The 23,445-nt window shown below is 43.4% G+C and overlaps 1 long non-coding RNA gene across 1 annotated transcript; it reads right to left on the bottom strand.

The window, feature by feature from the left end:
* Nucleotides 1–1,476: 1,476 nt before the first annotated feature.
* On the bottom strand, nucleotides 1,477–7,787 carry LOC135258179 (uncharacterized). Its single transcript, XR_010330892.1, has 2 exons — nucleotides 5,256–7,787; nucleotides 1,477–4,887 (listed from the first exon to the last, which is right to left on the bottom strand). It is a non-coding gene; the product is annotated as an uncharacterized LOC135258179 (long non-coding RNA).
* Nucleotides 7,788–23,445: the final 15,658 nt, after the last annotated feature.

The raw sequence follows: 23,445 nt of genomic DNA, 5'->3' as shown, positions 1-23,445 counted from the left end.
AGACAGAGGGCGGTAGGGACCAGGGCAGACTTCGGACAGGGACCGTGAGGGTAGGTGCGGAGGTCCGGGATCCAGCTTGGCGTGGCGCTGAACAGGCTGTGGTAGGAACCCAGGCAGGCTTGGAGCAGGGCTGTGGGGTTTTGTGGGGAGATCCGGAATCCGGCTTGGCACTGAATGGATTACCTCCGGTGTCGGTGGCGGAGCTGGGCTGGAGACTGGAAGGCCGGTGAAGGACGGGCTGGATCGGGAGGTTGGAGCTGGGGAGGTAACTGGGGAGAACAGGGGAACACGGAACAAGACGCAATGCAGACAACACATAGGCACGACAGACAGGGGAACACTGAACAAGGTACATGAACAAACAATCTGTGGCCAAGGAAACAGTGCGAGGTGAGGAAACCAAGGAAGGTGCAGAGAAAACAGGGTATAGAAATTAGTGCTAGGCTAGGGTTTAAACACGATAGCAGGGTGTGACGCTGGGCAACAAATCAACGATCTGGCAAAGACAGAAACAAAGAGTGTGGCTTTATGGTCTGGTGCTAATTGGAATTAATCAGGGAGGGTGTGAGGAATGTGACCTGAACGAGTGTGAAAATGGCTGAGGGCTGGAAGTGATTAGGGAGTGCAGGGGGAAGGATCACGCCCACCCTGTGGGGAAAAGCAAAGACATGGTGAGGAACACAGCACACGAAACAGAAATGACCGGAACACAAGGAAAACCATACGACAACCGAAACACGGGGGCATGACACTCCATCTGTCATAGGAAATACATGGCAGGCCCACCAAATAATTCTATTTCCGGGCTGCAGCAGCCATCTACTTCTGCGTTGAATCTACATAGAGCCTACGCCGTAGCCTATGCAAGTGGCCTACGCCGTTGTGAGCATTAAAGCCTGATTTATACTTCTGCGTTGAATCTACGCCGTAGGTAGGCAGACAGACCAGCGCACAAGTATAAAGGCTCACAACGGCGTAGGCCACTTGCATAGGCTATGGCGTAGGCTCTACGTAGATTCAACAGAGAAGTATAAATCAAACTTTATACTTGAGCGCTGGTCTGTCTGCGTCGCTCTGCAACACACCGCCAAAACGCTGCACAAAAATGCGTAGGAGGAAATGCAATGCTGCCAAGCGGACCAATCACAGTTGTTGCGGTCTACATCGCCGCGACATGTAGTTACATTTCAGGGGAGGTGCACGTCAGGCTATTCATTCAGATTCAACGCAGAAGTATAAATCAGGCGTAAGTATCGAATTGACTAGCACTGAATTGAGTCACGTGACCACGTTTCCCTTCTATGGCGATGAAGCTCAAACTTTTGTCCTAATGTAACTGCTATGCTCGATGTCGATGGCCGCTAGCGAGTGTAATTCATGGGCAGTCAGTTTGATAATGAACAAACCGTCTCTGATACAGTTTAGGCTAATACTCCGAGCCCATGTGGTAGACAGCAAGACCACAACTTTTAGGAATTCAAGAAAGCAAACGACTCTGTTTATTGCGCATAAAAAGCAGAATAAAAACTCAGTCGCAGTTCTACAACATAGTAACATACACTGTTACGTCCCCATTGTGGTCTAGGGGTACAGGGGAGTAACAAAATGAATGATTATTAAAGATTAATTTTATTTACAATTAATTGGGATCGGGATGGCAGGTATGCCATCCCGCCAAGTTACGCCTTGGCGGGGGCATGCCCCATACCTATACAGCACCGAGAGTTTGGCACTTTTCAGGGTTCCCCACAGAAATAACCACAACAGCCACAGACACTCAGCCCTTAAAAACATTAAATTCTGTACATTCTGACCCCATTTCAACAGACAGAATTCATAAACAACTTCACATGTCCACACAATAAAGCCCCAAACTAAGGGGATTTTGCGTTTTCTCCTTCTTCTTCTTCTCTTTCTTCTTCTTCTTCTCATTCTTATTTTTCCTGCCGCTTATCCCACTAACAACGTCTCCCCATTGGACATTTCACTGACACCAGCCAAATCTGCACCTACACGACCCAATCAAAAACGCGCAGACACACGCAAAATACCCATACATTTTTACTCTGAAACATTCCCAGTTTCAACAGCTAGTCTGCCTGTGGCCTAGTGTGCAAGGTTACAGTCTTTGGAACACGGGGTCGTAGGTTCAAGCCCAGCTAGGAACACGTTTCGTTAACCTGCTTCAACCCTCATTAATAATTGTTTATTAGCCTACTTATCAATTATTGCTTTTGCACCATATCTACCCGCCGTTCACCGTTCAGTTATTAACCGGCTACAATATTGCTAAGCCATATGCATTATGACTTACCGTCTGTACGTTCAGTTATTAACCGGCTACAATATTGCTAAGCCATATGGATTCAACGGGAGCTCTTCTGTGCTTACTGGCCTGTGTTCTTTAAAACCACCGGCAGGTTCGCTAATGATATTTCACGCATTGCATTGCTATGGCATGGTGCTGACATGCCATAGCAATGCACAGACTGGTAAACCTCCGGTTTGAGGCTTGAATCCCGACTCGCCCTCAGGCAGATCATTTCCTCTTTTACACTAACGTTTTCTTACGCTTATATTTGCTTTACCAAAACTCACTCACGGCCACCCATATGCATTTCATGTCGGCAAATGTATTCCTTTTATTAAAAAGTTACACCAGTTCACCACTGTGCCATTTCTACTAACTATATGTCTTCACTTGGCTACCGTACAAAACCTTCATATCAGCAAACGCCACGTTTCTACATTCATGTTACCTCGCCCTGTTCTCTATCTAGCCACATAGGCTACACACAATTACTACGCATGTACGTTCTGCAACTCCGCATTAAAACATTACATTTAAAATCACGATTCACTCATAAGTATAACTACTAGCACTGAACATGAGAAAAACACATTAATGCAATAGCTTGCACACGTTATTTGCCTGTAATGTATCTTTAATGGTTTTTAACAGACATTTTACATTTTTTAAAACGTATTCCTTTTAAGAAGTCAAAAAGGAACTCAAAATACATTTAAACATAGACATTCCCTAAATTTTCAAAAAAAAAATCAAGACACTCAGAAAAAGGAAACCTAATACAAAACAGCCTACCTATACTTTAACTAATAAACACAGCACAAAATTATTTTAAGAATATTTACAATAATTTACAATACTATACACTTTAAAAAAGTAATCAAAAATACGTGCGCTCGGGTTGGTGTGCAGAGCGAGTGCCCCTCCTGGGGGGGTGGACTATATGATCAGTTCTTTCCAGTGGTCCACCCCCCATTTCTCTCTCGCCAGGTCCTTGTTTTTTCAAAAGTCCACCAAAACGCCGTCCTGGAGGAGGTTTTGAATCCTCCTCCGGAGAGTGACCAGGTCCACTGATGTTTCTTGTCTCCCACAGGACCTGCCGGACGGTGTTAATGATCCCCCACTGACGCTGGAGCTCCATTGTCTTTAGTCCCTCTCGGGGACCGTAGAGGACTCTCTCAGACGTCAGGGAGGACATCGGCAGCAACCTGTTTTGGGAGACAGAGGAAACAAAACAGGTTACATTTGCCTGTAATGTTACGTAATGTTATTTAACCCTCCACTTCAACAACTAACGTTCAATACAGACTGTTATATATACCATTTGATAAGAAGCTCGCTCATGGTCACTCCATTTACTTCGCACTATACTCCGTGATCATGTCAACCTTCACCTACATGCCCATTCTGCTAAAAACATATTGTTTCAACTACGGAATTTCGTAATTTCATCTTAATTTCTCTCACACTGTTGTTATTCTCTCATATGCAAAGCCTGCTGGGACATATGCGTCTGCTCCTATTATCCACTATCATGTTTTCCGGTTCTAGTTTAGCAAAACAGCGAAGAGGATTCCTACCTGCAGATAAGCCTATCAAAATGCCTTATAAACCTTACAAACACTAAAAGTGCATCTCCACGAAATAACAGACAACGGAGCAGGACAGAAGGATAAACCTTACAAACACTAAAAGTGCATCTCCACGAAATAACAGACAACGGAGCAGGACAGAAGGCTACACAAGTTGCGACCTAGGGAGTTATAATTCTACGGGCTTGTTGATTCTTTTGACAGTCAAGGCTCGTTGGATGGACGTCAAATCAGTGAGTACATACCATATTTCATCTGCGTTTCTGATGCGTTTCCGCTTACGCCACTGCATAAGGGCCAAGTGACTTGAAAGAACTGAGGAAATATTGGGGAGCATTGCTTTGAAATACATCTTATGTCATTTCGGTGAGGCAAGATAGCCTATATTGTTTGTAATACCGTAACTTGGCGTCATTTTGATATCAATACTTTTGAGTAACTTGGCATTTTTGTACGTTGAAAACGTGTTTTTTATGAGATTTACTATACAATGAATAAGCTACTAACAATTCTAGAAATGAAAGAAACTAACTAACTGAAACCCGAAAATCTTCCGAACCTAACTAACTACACTGACTATTCTAAACTGAACAAAAACATACAAGGGTGGTACACGCCCGTATCTATATACATATACACAAGTGAAACTAACAGTGACAGTTAAGAAAACAAACACCTACCTAAATCCCACTCCTAATATATATATACACAAAACCAGCAACCAAACCAGAGACGCAAACTCAAACTCGAAGTCTTTTCAGAAATTACGATCGATACACAGAAGTCAAAATAGCACGAAGTCACAATAGTAATACAGGAGTGAACTAAAATTCAAATCCAAGTCACTGGGGTGCAACTGACATATTCGCTATAAATAGGTGTGGGTCTGTCCCTCATTGGCCGCCAGGCAGGTCCGCAGAAGAGGATTGGGGGGAAAACAACGCACTCTTCCTCTTCTTCACCAATTGCGGAGTGACCCGTAGCAGACTTGACGGAATAATGAGACCGGAATAAAAAAAAAAACCTGGCACGTAACAACACTAATATGAACATGGGCAAGATGGCTGTGATTTATACCGACATTAACCGATTAATTACTCTGTGAGTGAGTTACCATCTCACCAGAGATTTCCAGATCAATATTTCTCTATATTTGACCACTGGAGTGCTCCGTAGCCGCTGGAACCATCACCCTTGAAAAACCGGAAATGACAACCCCAGACTTTAAAATCATCAGCAATTAATTTACAAAAGGAAAAGATAAAGCATACACAATTTGATATTATGTGTAAACTGAAAATTCTTACATGCCATAAAAATGAGGTAAAATGTGTAATATGTTATCTGACAATTACCTTATACAATGCCTCACAGGTATTCCTCAGAAGTTAGAGCGAGGTACATCCAAAGAAGATTTTCTCCTGCAGACTGGGCACTCCCGAGATCCCTTCTGGTCCCAGTACTGCCACAGACAGACCTTACAGAAGCTGTGATTACAACTCAGGAGAACAGGATCCTTGGATAATTTCGAGCACACATAACATATGGGTATCGGTCCCGCTGCTACCGGGGCAGAATTTTCAGCGCCCATTCTGTCTCAGTCTGTTCTGAGCTCAGTAATGGCTTCTGCTAAATTTGTAGTTTAGTTTCACTTTTACTTTCAGCTGTCACAACAAACTGAAGCTAAGGACTGTCTTTAAAATTAGACTCAAATCTCTCTTCGTCTTGGCATTTTTTCTCTGTCTATGTTATCAGAAAATCCTGTATTTCTGGAAAATACAGATTGAAATCGTATTAAAAGGCCCCCGATGTAACAAAAGCTTCCATCTGTGAGAAACTGTACTTCCCTCTTCCTGTTATGTACGCCTGATTATCAGAGACAGCACTTCCTGCAGGGGGCAGCATTGTACCACTGAGGTTTGATTTGCTGATCTGCCAGCAGTTCTACACCAGCCCGATTCTTCCTGGTTCAGTCAGCTCTCTGACGTATTAGTCCAAATGGAATCTTATTCGCCAGCTAATGGCAAGCACACGCCCTCCCTTAGAAACATGATTCAAACAAAGATCCAGAGTTTGCGTACACAGTCCATTCCTCTTTATAATATCCTGACTCAAAGCTTGTTGAACTCAAAGGTTGTGCTTTAGAACAGGTGGTCTAGCGCTGATGAAAGCATGTGACTGAAATGTTTGCTGCTGCGCTGAACAGTTGACACCTCTTGTACTTTTTATCTTTGGCCGAGCAAATCCCAGACAAATCATACCAAGAAGAAAATATTAACGCTTACAAAAACAATACACAGAAAGCCACTTCTTAAAGCGGCTCACTTGTCAATGTAAATTTCAGCATTGGGGTGGAAAAAGCTATGTCCTAACTGGTTTAAATCGAAGACAAATCACGCCTTCCTCGGACGATGGCACGATTGAGTTGGTCGAAACAGTTTTTTCTATTCCTTGTACCCTAGAAAATGGGTGCTGCTTATTTCAAACCAACGTGGACAGTTTTGCAGCAGAATCTGCACAGGCATCGCGCAAACGTCTTAGAGGCTCCGGAAATGGTTTTGGTCACTATAGTTTGGCGCAGAGTTTATTTCGAAACGCTGCCTACCCACCCGTATTTCATCAAACCAGATGGCAGATATGTACTGTGTAAACATCCAGTTGAGGGTACAATTCCAGCAAACTGATAGTGAAGATTTAAAGTCAATAAAATATGAAATTACGAAGCGTTAAAATCTCCTAATTTAAAATAAATGTATTAATATGTCTTAAATACTTTCACAATAAATCGAACACCAGCTTTGAAATAATTCGTTAGCTAATTTACAGTGCACGATGGCTTAAGGTAGGCTACAGGCATTCACATCCGTTTGAAAATCTACTGTTACAGCAGGTCTTCATAATCAGGCCAGTCCATATGCAAAATACAACAGAAAACGCCAGAACCAGACGGCGCAGTTTACCAACGTGATATCACAACGGATGGCATTCTAGTGTTTTCAGAATTACATGAATACAGACAAAGTCTTGAGGAGACATTGGCCTCCTGAACGTGTCTAGAAATCAGTTGTACTATTTAGTATGGAAACTGAAACCTAATCCATTGCAGATATCAAACCCAGAATCCGAAAGTTTAGCTGGTATTTAATTTATTTAGAAATGATGCACCGTTTTCAAATAAAAACCAGTGAGCAAAACGAAACTACAGACAGTCTGCAAAAGCTTACTGTATAAACACAGGATCGATGGAGACTTTATATGGGCTGTGACAGAAGTGGCCATTAACAGTATCTGGCTCGGGCCGGGCGACGACGGACGGCGCTGTGACGGCCACCAAGGTCATCAGGCTGGTGTTGGGGTCGTTGGGGTCAAAGGGTAAGGGGTAACCCCTGCACAGCTCCAGGTCCACCGTGGATCCAGTGCGGATGGACTGGAAGATCTTCACCACCTGGGCCTGCGTGTGACCCAGCACGCACGTCTCATTCACACTCACGATCACGTCGCCTGCGGGACAACACCAGTCAGAGTTGCGGTTCATAAATGTAAATCTGTTTGAGTGATGACTGATACAGGACCAGGCTTCTTGCATTGGGCCTAACAGCCTTTGTCGTCCCCTAAGCTAAAATGCATAAGTACAACGTACAGCTAAAATGTAATCTTCAATAAACTTAAATGTTAAACCATTTTGTTGGTGAAGAACTACGGTGCCATCTCAGAAGGGTTCCTAAAGCACCGGCTTGAAGATTTAGATATTTGGTCATGTGCCTCGAGGGCAGCCTTGATAGTACATGGCATCCATAATTGATATTTTACAACTTCAAATATGACACTGCCATATAGACCCAAGCAAAAATCAGTGCCCTCCTAGTGGAAAAAAAAAAGTTCCTCCACTGATTGACATCTGATGCTGGCTTTGCCCCGCCCTCTTGTCGCTCTACGTTAGTCATGTGACACACAGTATGGAGCTCAAACTGCATACACAACTTGATACTATGTGTAAACTGAAAATTCTTACATGCAATAAAAATGAGGTAAAATGTGAAATATGTTATCTGACAATTACCTTATACTCTTCTGCAGCCTCCTGAACTGATCGCATTTTGTGGTTTTCATGTTTTTTTGAAGACTGACAGACAAGGCAGACGGGTATCGCAACCATAAACTCTGAATGGCGCATTTGTCAAGATGGGACCATTCGAAAATTTGATTATGTGTTGTTGTAATATAAATAAAGTTGATTCCTACCTTTAAAATGCCTTGAAATATCTCAAAACAAGCACAGAATTATTTATTTTTGTGGTGTTGGATGGTAAAAGCATTTCAGGAAATATTTTTTAAAAATGTAAAAAAACGAGTGGTTTGTGAACACATCGGATGCCGTGGAAAGCGCGCCTTGTTGTGTGAAGAGGAACGGGGCCGTTCCAGTCGAAATCGGCCCACGGGTAAGACCCCATCTGCGTAGGGTGGTGTGTCCCTGTACCTGCGACATCAGGGTGAGCTTTCACTAACCCTGACTTCAGCTGCCTCCTGTTCGCCCACAATGAATAGAAACGGCCCTGACGTCTTCCATTTTCACTTCTTGTTTTTGCAGGTGTGCGGGTTAAAACTCTCCTGCTCCTGGCTCATGTTTGGTTGGTTGTGATTGGCTGAGCATTTGGCCATTTATTCAACAGAAATATGAACTGAACCACTGGGGAGTAGGTGTAGCATCGACCAGCTTGGTCTAGGTGCCACTGTTTCACCGAGGTCCTACAGTATCCCAGCATGCAGTGGTGCCCTGATGGCTTAAAACACGGCTTCCTGGGATGTGTAAGGGGTCAAATGAAAAGGCTGAAGCTCACTTACAGTAGCGCATCAGTAGTTCTGTTATAACCACGTGTCTCCACAATGGGTTCTTCTTCATCAAAGCTACAGCTGGTTTTTGAGTGGAGTTCCTGGTCATTTTCCTTGCATCTTGCATTTTGTCCAGGTCTAAAATTTGACCAATATGTGTTGACAAATATGTTTGTCAAACACCCTAGAGGAGGGTTCTCAAATTTGAGTTTGGCTTGTAGAAACTGGTGGGCTGAAAAGTTTGCCAGCTGAGACCAACGGTGAGCTGAGAAGCTGTCACTGGGTTTTACATTATTTTTTCCTTTAGTGTGCAGAAAAACAAAACTCAAAAACTTGCTCTCTCGGTGTGTGCTCCCAGTCTCGGCCCTGTACCGTGAAGAAGAACACACCTTTAAGCACCTGGGCTGATTAGCTAACACAGCCCAGGTGTGTGCTCTCTCTCCACCAGTCAGCAATCTCTCATCTTCTGTACTCTTTCTCCGTCTCTCTCCCCTCTCAATTTAATTCAACCTGCTTTATTGGCATGACATATTTCAGTGTATGTGTTGCCAAAGCTTTCCAAATTACATGAAGTACAGTGTCAACTCTCTCTCGCTCATATACAGGTGGTAAATGGACTGCATTTATATAGCGCTTTTATCCAAAGCGCTTTACAATTGATGCCTCTCATTCATCCATTCACACACACTCACACACACCAACGATGAAAGGCTGCCATGCAAGGTACCAATCAACTCATTGAGGGCAATTAGGGGTTAAGGTGTCCTGCTCAGGGCGTGGGATTGAACCGGCAACCCTCCAACCGCCAGACAACCCCTCTTACCTCCTGAGCTGTGTCGCCCCTAAATAAATAAACAAAATAAGCCCCTTTTCACTGACACTAGGCCTGGGGTAAGAACAATGCTGCACGCATTCCTAAAGAATTCCCCAGCATCCCAGGTTGAAATAACAGCCGGAAAAGGCAATTCCGAGGGTGAGCAAGGAATTCTGGATTAAATGCACTTCGGTTCATTATATTTGTTTCTGGAGGGTTCTTGGTACTGTTTTCCTTTATTTCATATCCTGGATCAGGGTCAAATGATGACAGTTAGGGTCAATGTCAATTCTAAAAAAACAATATTGTCCAAAAATGAAAAAAAAAACATTTTTTTTCAGGATGAGCACCTATTTCAGCAAGTTATGACAATAACATGTGAGAACACTTCATTCTTTTAAACAGTGATGACTGCCAATACGCATATGATTCTTACCTTTAACAATCTGTAATGTTCAAATATAAATTAATGCACCATAACCTTCTTGCAGTGTATGAGGTATTGTGCATATTTTGGAAACCACTGAAAAACAATCAAATTGCTTTTATTGTACTTCAATAAATTCCATTGAACACAAATCTCGGCAGTTATAAAACATGCACCTTTGCGTATATTTACAGAACATACAGCTCAATTTGAAAACGATATTTTTATGTTCACCCTGTTTCATTGTTCAGCTATAAGAAAAAAGACAAATCTGTTTTAAAAAAAGTTAAGCTAGCAGTTTGCTGCAGAAGACAGGAAAGGTGCTGTCTATGCAGTCTTCAGAATTAAACGGGACTTTGTGCATCTCACTCACTGAAAGCCTGCAGCACGGACACAGAAATTCAGTAAAGCAATTTCTTCCCCGAACATGAATTTGTCATTTGTATTTACAAGTATTTACATTATTTAAAGGAGTTTGCAGAAATTATTACATTTGCTTCTGTTGCAGCTTATGCTCACTTGCTGCATTATGAGTTATTCAGTGGTTGGGAGAGGATAACTGAACTCTTGTGTTTAAAAAATATATTATGCAGTATGTAGGATTAAATATAACAGGATCTTTGTGAAAAAGTACATAAGTACATTCACTACGATGCACAAAAATAGGAGTTTCCTCCATGCCAGATGAATAAAAAGATCATGTACAATATGCACTCAGAAAAACGATTCCAGACATAAATTGAAATTAGGCAAGCACATCAACTTGGTTATATTTAAATAAACAGAAACTGAAGAGGTATTCATTCAGAGTAATTACAATGAATATAGATCTGCTAATTCTCAAACTAGATTCAATCAGGATGGTTTATATATGGCTAATTCTAGATTATGAAACAATTATGTTATTATTATGTATTCTAATATTATTGATTTAAAACACATTGGATTTATTTATAATAATTGCGGAAATCTAGTTATTTGTTTCATTCATGTTTGATTTATACATATGCATCACGTATAAGTTGATTGTTTTGGCTTACATTAAAATTACTTAAACCATGCATTTTAAATGCATTAATCTTGAACATTAGGCCTAAAGTGTGTGTAGAAAGTTGTTGGGAATTTGGAAGATTAAGACATTTTTTTTCTTGCACACTAGTGTGATTATTTACAAACAAAACAAAAATGCAACGGTTCATTGACCAAAATAATTACCAGAATTATCTTACAGGTTTTTTAATTTAGAATTTTCTTTTTAATACAATTAATAATTCTAATTAATTCATTTATTCATTAATCTATTTTTGCAGTAGTTAGCCTCATTTGTGCTTTTGGTCTGTAACACAATGAGGTACGTTTTTTTTATTTTAAATTTTGTAAATTTACTCAGATTGTGGGGTTCTTATATATATTTGTATAGACAGTGTTATTTTTATTTTTTATTTTTATTCTGGCATTGTATTCACCAGTGAATCTTACTTTGCTCCGGACAGACTCAGATTTGCAGCATTATCAGGGACTGGGCCTGTCGTGGCTGGGCCTGCTCCTGCCGGCCGAGAGGACAGGAAAGCTACGGCGTGCGGCTCCAGTGTGCGACCTTCATCTTCATCTTCGTCGATCCTAAGGAGTTCCTGGAGGACTGTGAGTGTGACACACACGCGCAGGCGAAACGGTGAGCTGGGGCGAGGGGTCATTCGACCGCAGGAGGGGATCTTAACTTCGGGGGAGATCGCGGAAAGGGGGGCGAGCTGTCGACCGAAGTTTCGACAGCATCTCGGTTGTTCCCGAGGCTATGCCCCCCCTTCACAGTTCCCCCGGGAGGTGGATTACTCAGCAATCTGAGATCCACCACAGGGTCTCTGAGGCTTCTCTCTCTGCTACGTTTTCTGCTTCTACATCTTTTACTGCATGGTCAGTTGTTCTTTTCCAGCTTGTTCCACAGCTGGGAGCGGCTCGTTGGTGTAGTGCTTCCCTCCGTTCTGTTCCATCATCTGATCAATCGTGTTCAGCAGCTCTTTGATTTGAATGACGTTGCTTCTGACTTCATCGGGGCCTTCAGTGGGGTTATTCCAGTGTCTGTTATCGATGACATGAAACCGGTTTCCACACTTTTGGACAAGTGTTTTCAGGTGGTCATGTTTATCCACAAACTGCTGGATGGTCTCGTCGTCCTCAAGCCGGGCTCCGTAGGTAAACAGGACAACAGCGTACTTCAGGGCCTCCTCCCCAAATGCTTCCAGAAGGTCTTCCACCACTCCCTTTTCTATCCGTGTATGCCTCCACACAGGCAGCACTAAGACAAAGGCATGAAGTCCAGGCGAATACATTGTGATGTACCTGGTTATGTGAGATCGTAGCCGTTCACCAATAAAAAAACAGCTCGGTGTGTTGATCACTGTGATTTTCCTCCCATCAACAGTCGCTGTTCCAGTCGCACATCCGAAGGGATCATAGCCTGACAAATATGAAGCATCGAACAGCTCCTTTCCCAGAATGGTTTTGCCTGTGCTGCCCTTCCCTGCTCCTGTCTTTCCCAACAGGACAATCCTCAGATCAGCTGACCCTATAGAAAATTAAAAAAAAAAAAAATTATAAAATACACAGAAGAACATACACCAGGTGCATTGAATAACATGCTGGTGGCTGACGTGTATGCCCAATTTAAAGAAGGCTTTCACACTGACAGAAAACTCCCCAAAACTTCTGAAATCAGAACTACACATTTGTGCTACACAGCTAGCTTCTGAAACCAGTTTTAGTTATCATTGCCCTTTATGGACCTTTACTAGACTTTTATTTAAAAATATAGGCTTGCATATTTGTAATTTACACACTACGAACATATTAACCTGTTAGCATGTCTTGAAATCACAGGTTATAAGACAGAACAGAAATGTTGTCTTTGGTGAATTGCCTTCCATTATACTTTTTGTGCTGCCTTATGGCATTGAAATTTAAAAACAATTGGGGGGGGGGGGTGCAGAAAAAAAAAATTTCTTCACAACTGAGAGTATTCTTCTGTCATCCACTTCTTCTGTGGATAACCAGGTTGTTTGCTAGTGTAAGCTCACCAGCGCATTCTTGCTTCTTAACAATGTATCAAACAGTTGATTTTGACACACTCAGTATTTTGGGAATGCCTGATTTATTCTAATTTTTCGGCCTCACTATGGCCTGTTTTACTGGCATTGACACTCCTTTGGTTCTCCTGTTGAGAGACAACAGCAACAGACTCCAAATGCAAATGCCTCCTGTACATGAACTAATAATGCAACAAACAGAAGAGGAAACAGCAGAGCAGCCAACTCTCTAATTACTTTCGGTCCCCCACAACAGGGAGATCATGTACTGTATAAAAATGGCTGTAATTACTACACAGATCGCCAAGTATGGAAGTATACCTTCACATTATAGCTGACTGTCTGGACTTTAACCTCACATTCATTGTCTAATTACAATATCCAATGTGCTGGAGTACCGAGCCAAAACAACTAAAATGATCTGTCAAAATACTTAGGGGCTGCACAATGTATTATTGTATGTATTTTCCTTAATGAGAAACTAACTGTATAAGCATGTGTTGCTTCAATAATATTATTGACTCAATAATTTCCCCTAAATTTTTCACACTTGCTCAGTTTTGGAGATATGGTCAGGAGGCTAATATCAGACTGCTGCCACTACTGTTTTTTGGTACATTTTTCTTAGAGATTTTCCCCACCACCTCCTCCCCTTTTTGGTGACTATTGTTATTGATGAGCTACAGTATAATACACATATTTAAGCATATCCCAATTATAAACTACTACACAGCATGTAACTACATACAGGAATTTCCAAAATAAAGGTATCACTTTGAGTATTCACATGTAAGATATAAACTGGGTTTCACAAAAACAACCATTATAGCCTCAGATATACAGTATGTGTATAAGGAAGAGACAGAGAAGTACCCAATAATATAATCTCCTTGAATACAGTATCACTCTAAAGCAGAATTTTATTGTGAGCATCACTGAGTTCCTTCACTTTAGGGCTCTTACACAGACAGGACCAATATGACTCTGACTGGCTTTATCAGCTTGTGGAAAAGATTCTCCCTGTACAGTGACAATGTGGAGCTCCCTGCCCCCAGTACTCACTGTATTGAACAGTCCCCAGCATCTTCTCACACACTCTGTCCTTCAGATTGCCCAGGTGCTTGGCCACATCAATCAGCGCTCCTGAGACCTTCTCTGGATCCGCCAGTGTGCACTGGGCTCTGCAATAATATTCAGGAGTCACTTGTGCTGTGGGCGTGGCTTCATTACCATAGAAGATTATCAGCGGCAACATCAGATCTTCATTCTATAAGAAAATGGCTCCATTCCTCCCAGCATTCTGCCACACAGCCCCACTGGCTGCCAGATATGAAGCAGCCTGACCCCACTGAGGGACACATACTCACAGGACCATGGGGGGGCGGGGGATTTATAGTCGATCATGAATTACCTATTATCTGTATGATAATAATAATGAAGCATCGCGTAGTTCTGGCAGGCCACGAGAGTCAAGCGCTCCGGCCGAATCAGCTGATGGCTCAGCTGAGTGATGTTCGCCTATCACAGTACATTTCACTAACAGGGCGGTCTACTTAAACAGCCTCCCTCTACTCATTCGGCTGCTCCTCCTGCATGCAAGCTGCTGCACGTTGCTTTGTAAATCCCCTCCACCACCCCAGCTCCATCCCTATGTGTTAAGAAATTGCATTTCTCCATTCCTATGTGTTAAGAACTTGCTTTGCTGCTGGATCTGTTCTGTGTGTACCCCTCTAGGGGGGTTTGGCTGCTGGCCTCTCAGCCTTATCCACGCGGGCTGCGTGGTTGGCGGGAGAGCTCCAGAACAGAGCCATACCGCCAAACATAACTCTATTGCCTTTATTGTCAATAAAGTTCTACTTTGATGACAGTGGTCCTGACAGAAATTATGTTAATCACTATGATTTACATAATATCAAAATAATCATTGTTTAATTTCATATGAATGTACCTTTTTTAAAATTTAGGTAAGAATGACTTTTTTCCATTTTTGTTCCCATTTTACTCATCATTGGTGAAATGTTGCAGTACTTGTAAACTACCCCCCACATTTAAACTGCAGAGAGAAAGGAAGAGGAGATTAAAAGATTAAATAGAGAGAAAGGCTGGAGTTTACATACCGTTTCTCCACATCTTTGTAGCTCTGAAATAAGTGAATAAGGGTTGATTTTTATTACTATAACCAATACTCAGACTATTAAAACTGTATCAGTGTAATATATTCCCATTTGAGTATATTGATAAATTACGTTTCATGTGTGATTATGACACATGACTTACCTGCAGGAATGAGATGTCTTCAGCTCCCAGATCCTGTTCTATGGCTCTGATTTGTTCTGAAAGGGATGATATCTCTTTGGTCATCTTGTCAATCTTCTCCTTCATCATCCAACTCTTCTGCTTCTCTTCCTCCCTCAGTGCAGTGATCCTGGCTGCCTCTTCATCTTTTAGGAACTGCTGAAGTTTCTCAAACTCCATCTTTATCTGTCTCTCTGTGTGCTGGGCCTGACTCTGGAATAAACATTATTCACCATCATTTCAGCACAATCCAGTGCTGCATTTTCAACACTGTGATTTAAAGGCCTCAGTACAGTACCTTGATGTGCTCTGCTGTTTGATCACAGATTAGTTTAACTTCATTAGAGGCTTTTAGCTTCTCCTGCAGTGGAGCCAGTGCAATCCTGAGTTTCTCCTGGAAATAAATGACACAATTTACTGCAGAAATAGACCAACAGTAAACGTCACTGCCCGCACAGACAGCACAAGAGCGCCTGATCAGACAGAGAGGAGCCAGAATGGAGACTCAGGTCACTGCTTGTGTAAAAACAATGTGTTCACTGAGACACATATCAGTACATTGCTTCTATGACAGGTCATGCCTGATAAACAGGTATGAATGTGGCAAAATACTCCCTTGATATTTTGTCTTTAATGTACAAAAATTCTACATTTTTACAAAATTCACTAAAATTTATTTAAAAAGTGGTTCTAAAATAGAATTGTCTGAAGTTTAATGTGCAGCATCTTTAATCTCTAGTGAAACAATGATAGAGATCCGCCAGAAGGGGTGCATCCCAGTACTCAAACAATGTATCCTCTTCCTCCCCTACCACCACCCCCTCCTCCGTGCCTCGGAAACCGGTCTTTGTGTCCTCCCTCCCTCCCTCCCTCCAGTGTCCCAGTATTGGAGGAGACGCGTGAAGCAGCTTAAAACTCAGCTCCTCACCCCCTCCTCTGGCAGAGGATACATCAAAGTATGCTACCACAGAAGTCTTTTCACATTTCTGCTTGACATCATCTTGCTCAGGCCCACAGGGATTGAAAGACCATCTCACAGAATCTGACATAATCCAAATTTAAGAAAGTGAAGATGGTAGAGCAATTGCATTTTCCCCAATTATGCAAGATATTTAGCCAAATTTGTGTGTGGTTCAATAAGTTATAGTGTCCTACCCAAAAGCTATGCCTACAACGGATAAGAAAATGTCAGTTTGTTTTTGTGGCTCATACCCTACAGACAAATTCAATAATTTAAGACAGGCAAACAGATTTATTTATTTACTTGTAGGCCTACATGAATGTTAGATAAACGAGCATGGCCCCACGATGGTGGAATGACCTCCCTGTGGAGGTCAGAACAGCTGAGACACTGACCCATTTCAAACGACGACTGAAGACTCACCTCTTCAGGCTGCACCTCTCCCCCTCCCTCCCTAACCCCCTGTAAATGACTGTAAGCTTAGGGTTGTAACTAGGCAGCTGTTTCGTAGGTGACTTAGGTGCATTAACTGTCTTAACTACTGCTTGTATTTTTTCCATAGACTGCGTTGTTGCCGTTCTCGTTGTGTTAGTGTTAATCAGTTTAACCTTCAGGGTCCAAGTTGAACTATGCGGTTGTTCCCTGCACTTGGACCGGTACTTCTCTCTAGGGGTTTCGTCATACTTGTTTCTGGTTATGGTTATACACTTTGTTGTACGTCGCTCTGGATAAGAGCGTCTGCCAAATGCCTGTAATGTAATGTAATAAGCATAACTCTGAACATAAGCATGGCAGCTACCATTATTTCAGTGTGTGAATATGCACAAATTAATTTACTGAACCATTTGTTTCCAAATTAGATTTCCATATTTTTCAGTGGAAAATAATTGTTTTTAACTAATTTACGGAAATATTTCTGAATGAAACCGTGTGAGATGGAATGAACCAGGCTGTCACAGTACAGTCAGGTGAATTAGCGTTCTGTCTGTTCAGACATCGGGTACATAAGGATTCTGGAATTACAGTAAATTGTTATGTTTGTATACTATGTTACATGTTTTATTTGATCTAAATTGTCGATTACATATGAACTGGTGCCTCGACACAAACCACAATGTCAGGATCACGTATGTACGCTACTGTAGAAATTACTCGTATTAGAAACTTACAAGCTATTATGCTGCTTTAAATGAGCTGACCATGTGTAAGAGCTGTGATTGGCTGTGGGACTATTTGTGGACTCAGCAAAATATTCCGTTCTCTCCTTTCCTCCACGTACTTCTGGGTAGAAGACGAGTGGTAGTGGGGGAGTGGAGGAGAGGAGGGGAGGAGAGGAGTGGTAGTGAGGGAGGGGAGGAGAGGAGTGATAGTGGGGGAGTGGAGGAGAGGAGGGGAGGAGAGGAGTGGTAGTGGGGGAGTGGAGGAGAGGAGGAGAGGAGTGGTAGTGGGGGAGTGGAGGAGAGGAGGGGAGGAGAGGAGTGGTAGTGAGGGAGGGGAGGAGAGGAGTGGTAGTGGGGGAGTGGAGGACAGGAGGGGAGGAGAGGAGTGGTAGTGGGGGAGTGGAGGACAGGAGGGGAGGAGAGGAGTGGTAGTGGGGGAGTGGAGGACAGGAGGGGAGGAGAGGAGTGGTAGTGGGGGAGTGGAGGAGAGGAGGGGAGGACAGGAGTGGTAGTGGGGGAGTGGAGGAGAGGAGGGGAGGAGAGGAGTGGTAGTGGGGGAGTGGAGGAGAGGAGGAGGAGAGTGGTAGTGGGGGAGTGGAGGAGAGGAGGGGAGGAGAGGAGTGGTAGTGGGGGAGTGGAGGAGAGGAGGGGAGGAGAGGAGTGGTAGTGGGGGAGTGGAGGACAGGAGGGGAGGAGAGGAGTGGTAGTGGGGGAGTGGAGGAGAGGAGGAGGAGAGGAGGGTAGTGGGGGAGGGGGAGGAAGGAGTGGTAGTGGGGGAGTGGAGGAGAGGAGGGGAGGACAGGAGTGGTAGTGGGGGAGTGGAGGGAGGGAGGGAGGAGAGGAGTGGTAGTGGGGGAGTGGAGGAGAGGAGGAGAGGAGTGGTAGTGGGGGAGTGGAGGAGAGGAGGGGAGGAGAGGAGTGGTAGTGGGGGAGTGGAGGAGAGGAGGGGAGGAGAGGAGTGGTAGTGGGGGAGTGGAGGAGAGGAGGGGAGGAGAGGAGTGGTAGTGGGGGAGTGGAGGAGAGGAGGGGAGGAGAGGAGTGGTAGTGGGGGAGGGGAGGAGAGGAGTGGTAGTGGGGGAGTGGAGGAGAGGAGGGGAGGAGACGAGTGGTAGTGGGGGAGGGGAGGAGAGGAGTGGTAGTGGGGGAGTGGAGGAAAGGAGGAGAGGAGTGGTAGTGGGGGAGCGGAGGAGAGGACGAGTGAAAAGTATTGGGACGCACCCATTGTGTCAGACACATATAGCTGAGCCATGAACTTTGACCCCTACTGTCCCATGCTGAGCACTGCTCCCTAACACAGCTCTGAGAATGTCTCCACACACCTGCCCCTCCATCCTGTCTCTCTCTTTCAGTCATGTGACGCATTGCTAGGAGCTCAAACTGCAGTCTGAGAACAAAGGTCACTTTATACAGTTCTGTCTGTCAAACATTAAACAAGTGTTGACTCCCAGCTACCATCAAATTTAAGTGGGATTTCTCACTAAAATCACAAAGTATTTATTTTTACATCGAACAGACTCATGAACATTAAAAATCATTTGCTTCAAATGCCACTCAGAAGATATGTGAAAGGCTAGAAGAATTTACAAAAGAAAATGATAAAAGAATAGATAATATGATAGGATGTGTAAACTAAAAATTATTACAAGCAGAATAAAATGGGTAAAATGTGACTTATTTTATTTGAGAATTACCTTATACTCTTCTGCAGCCTCCTGAACTGGTAGCATTTTGTGGTTTTCATGTTTTCTTGAAGTTTGGCAGACAAGGCAGACGGGAATTTGATCCACTAAACAGAAGAGTTTGAGTTTCTGACTGTGCAGACTGCAGAGCACTTCAGATCCTGCTTTAGCTCTCTGACTTCTCTCCTTTAAGAACGCCTCACAGGTATTCCTCAGAGACAGGTTAGGGAGAGGAACCTCTTTAGAAGATCTTCTCCTGCAAACTGGGCACTCCTGAGATCCCTTCTGTTCCCAGTTCTGCCGCAGACAGGCCTTACAGAAGCTGTGACTGCAACTCAGGACAACAGGATCCCTGAAGATTTCAGAGCACACAGGACAGGAGAGTTCCTCTTCCAGGAGAGAAGATCCAGACGCCATTCTGTCTTGGTCTGTTCTGAGCTCAGTAATGGCTTCTGCTGAATCTGTAGTTTAGTTTCACTTTTACCTCCTGCTCTCACACAAACTGCAGCTAAGGACTGTTTATAAAGATCACTTTAATATCTCTGTTCATCCTCTCAATCTTGGCTATTTTGCTTCCATCTACAGTATATTTTCAGAAATGTCTAGTTTTCTGAAAAATGTATTTTGAAATAATATTATAAGATCCTGTTTGTAACTAAACCTTCCAAGTGTGAGAAGCTCGCCCAGTCCCAAACAGCCCTCTGGACTCCTGGACTGTGGACTCACAGACTTCAGTGGCGTATTTCCGGGGACAGGTGAGTCCACAGGTGAGGGGAATATAAAGGGAAATACGGGGCAAGCGTTCTGATATCAGTCAGCACGTGACACATTGCTGAGAGACGGAGACACAGCCTTACTCTAATTTATATGACAAGAGCAGAAGAGGTGAGTCATCAGCACTTAGGAACAGTAACCAGCCGGGTGGGGGTGGGGTGGGGGGGTGGGGGGGGGGGTGCTGACAACACGGGCAGCCTCACTCAAGATAATCTCAGTGACCAAGTGAGGTGTGAGTTGGGACGCACAGCAGAGTCCATCAACGTCCTTCAGGAGATGCGTCTGATCGGTTAAACAATGGGCCTCATTCACAAAACTCTTCTTAAATTATTCTTACTTTTGTTGTTCAAAATGTTCCAATGAAAAAAAAAAGGGATTTATGACACATGTGCAGACCTTTTTTTTTTGTGCATGTCCCAGGTGTATGAGATGATGAATGCTGGCTGTTTGTATATTTTACGCATAATCCTGTTCATATGATTTGTATAAGGAAACAGCCATGAACAAATACAGATAAGAAAAAATGAGGAATGCCAAAATGTTCTTGGAAACATTTTTACACACAGTTAACAGTCAAATGTGATCGTACACACATTTCGTTAATGAGGCCCAATGACTTCACCCTCAGAGCAAAGCCGTTACGTTTTTGGTGAGTTTTTATTCTCATTTTTATATTTTTATTTAAGTCACTGATGCGATGGAACCCCACATGGGTTCCCAGTCAGCTAGGCTTTACTGCAGAGTCACCAGAGGAAGGGGACAGGCTCTTCATTATGCCGTGGGTGAGCAGGAGAAGTTAATGGTGAGCGTGACTCAGCAGAGGATCAGTCCCGTGGTCAGGAAGCCAGAGGCCCCAAACGTTCCTGTGTGGAGTTAGTGTCACAGCACATGCTAAGGATGGGGTAAAGAAAAGAAATACTCACTATCCTGCTGGATTATGGGCCACCGTGCTGTTGAGGAGTGGCTGTGAGCTGAAGAAAGTAGGAGCAGCCCTGATTTTTTATCATCAAAAAGTGTTTTACTAACAATATACCTAATTCTACATCTTATTGGTGAATACTTCATGCATGAGCATATAGTAAAATTTAACAAACTAAATGAGTAGTTATGTCCAATTATATATCACGAATACTGAATAGGATCACGTCGACCTTTAACCTTCAGCATTACAGAAACAGCCTCTGAATCATAAGTAATCATTTAGTCTTTATCTAGAGTACGTCTGGAGTGTCCAGGGCAAAATGGCGCCTGGCGCGGTTCAACTGAGGTATGGCGCAGGGCAGGGAGTGGAGGGAGGAGGAGGTATGGTGCATGGCAGGGGGGAGGGAGGGGGAGTTATGGCGCGGGGCAGGGGGGGGGGCGGGGGGGTGGCAGGGGGGGGGGGGGGGGGAGGAGGACAGACAGACAGACTGTAATGACTTTCAATAAAACTATTAAACCTAAATAAGCCACTGAACGGACGAACTTGTTTCGGACGCGTGTTCTGGGCTAAAAATAAACCAATGTCCAGTGCGCTGTTTGTCTTTGGATTCGGCGATCCATTTATTTACATTTCGGCATAACCATGCTCACCATAACACCGGTAGATAGCAGCGTTGCTGTTTCCATTCAGCAAATTCAGATATAAGCACGCCAGCGAAGCTAACAACTGCCACAAAGACACGGTCAAAAACTGTTTGCTTCCTGTTCTACACACCTGATTCTCATCACCAGAAGCTTGGTTAAATGCACTTCCTGCATTAGTGCTTCACCCTGTGTTCAATATCAGAACTGCAGGTGTATACATTACAGTCACATAGTGTTTTTAGTTAAGGATAAAATAAAACAAACAAAGAATACATAATGGCACCGACACAGACGAATGGACGGACAGTCAGACAAACAGACAGACGGACACAGACACACACTCTAACTTCCTCTTGTCCCTGGGAAGTTGGTGCCTGGAGCCAGAGGCCCTGATGGAAGGCCTGAGAATTCAGTGCAGTACACAGTTTTAATGAAGAAATTTTCCACCCTTAAAATGAAAAGAATCTTCATTAAAAACTGATGATATTAAAATGGCTAATTATGTTAAGTTAATGAAGATGAATTTGAGCTGTTTTCTGTCTGTAATGTGTACCATCAGTAACCATGCAGTGCTGGTCCATGATGCAGGAAAGCAGTGAAAAGCTCTGATCTCCCTGCAGTGCTCTGAGACTCAGTCTCTCCTCTGTACTCAGGGTACTGTGGTGAGCTGAAGCTCCTCTGCTAGTCGATGGGTTTCACACACCTGTCATAGTCTGAAGAACAGAGCACACACACACACACATAAACACACACACACACACACACACACACCCTAACATGTGATATTATTCTGTAACTGAACCTCTAGCCACAAGCAAGCCACAAAATCACACAAACGGACAAACTGCCCCACTGCTGAGAGTAGCAGGTGAGGCAGGAGCCCCAGTGCTCTCTCAGCCCTGTCAGACATGTAATTCACCATTTAGCCATTATCAGCCATAGGAAGCTTCAAAGTGCTCAGCCAGCATAGCCTGGAGATAAGACAGAGCAGGACCTGGGGGGTTACTATCTGAGGTGTGTGTGTGTGTGTGTGTATGTGTGTGTGCCTGCATGTACGTGTGTGTGTCAGAGGGGGAGTCAATGCACCTGCCCCCTCCTCTTTTTCACCAGTTAAAATATATAGCTTTCTTTTAGTTTTTAGTCAGTCCTTGGAAGGAAGAAGTTTGTAACAGTTGGAAGTGGGCATCTGAGTCCTCCATCTAGGTCTGCCGTTCTAAATTTCATCTCTGATTCTTTTGGAATATTCTGCTGTCTTTTGGTTTCTTCATTTTGGCTTACCTTGGGACAAAAGCTGTGGTTTGGTATCTTCTTTCATTCATTTCTTGTGTGGCTATTCATGTTTGTAACCATTGTTAATTGTTTTATGGTAGTTGAACCTCGTCGTTAGATTAGATGTGAATATTTGTTGTAACTTAATGTTTTATGAGTTGTGCATTTTGATAAATGTTGATCCAAACAATTTGCTCTGCCTATCAACAAATTCTGCGATTACCAAATTGAATCAGATAAATATATTTTACAGTTGGGTAAGTGAGCTGTTTTAACTGTGTTCAGTATTCAGAGTGCCGGACGTAAATGAGGGTGTTAACGGCAAAAACTGCTGGGTTCAGAAAATTAAACATAGTTGAATTAATCCTCACCTAGCTGACACTCGATACACTTTGTAGAGCGACGGCTTCACCCAACACAACAATTTCAGAAGCCCTCTTGTGGACAGAGTGAGTATGACCACAGACATTTCCCTCACTCTCAGTTCACAGCACCATCCAGGGGGCACTGGGCTTATCCACTTCTCTCACTTGATCTGCTGAATTCAGTTTGAACTGATCCCAAACCCAGCATATGAGGGGAGAATTTGTCTCTGTCTGTGCTCATACTGCACAGGAGAGAGAGACTTACCTCATCACACACCTGGGAGACACACTGGTGACGGGTCAGAAAAAGAGCAGCACTCTGGAG

Source organism: Anguilla rostrata, chromosome 6 (assembly GCF_018555375.3).
Source record: "Anguilla rostrata isolate EN2019 chromosome 6, ASM1855537v3, whole genome shotgun sequence".
NCBI lineage: Eukaryota > Metazoa > Chordata > Actinopteri > Anguilliformes > Anguillidae > Anguilla > Anguilla rostrata.
The sequence above is the reverse complement of the archived record's forward strand: the minus strand, read 5'-3'. Positions and strand labels throughout refer to the sequence as shown.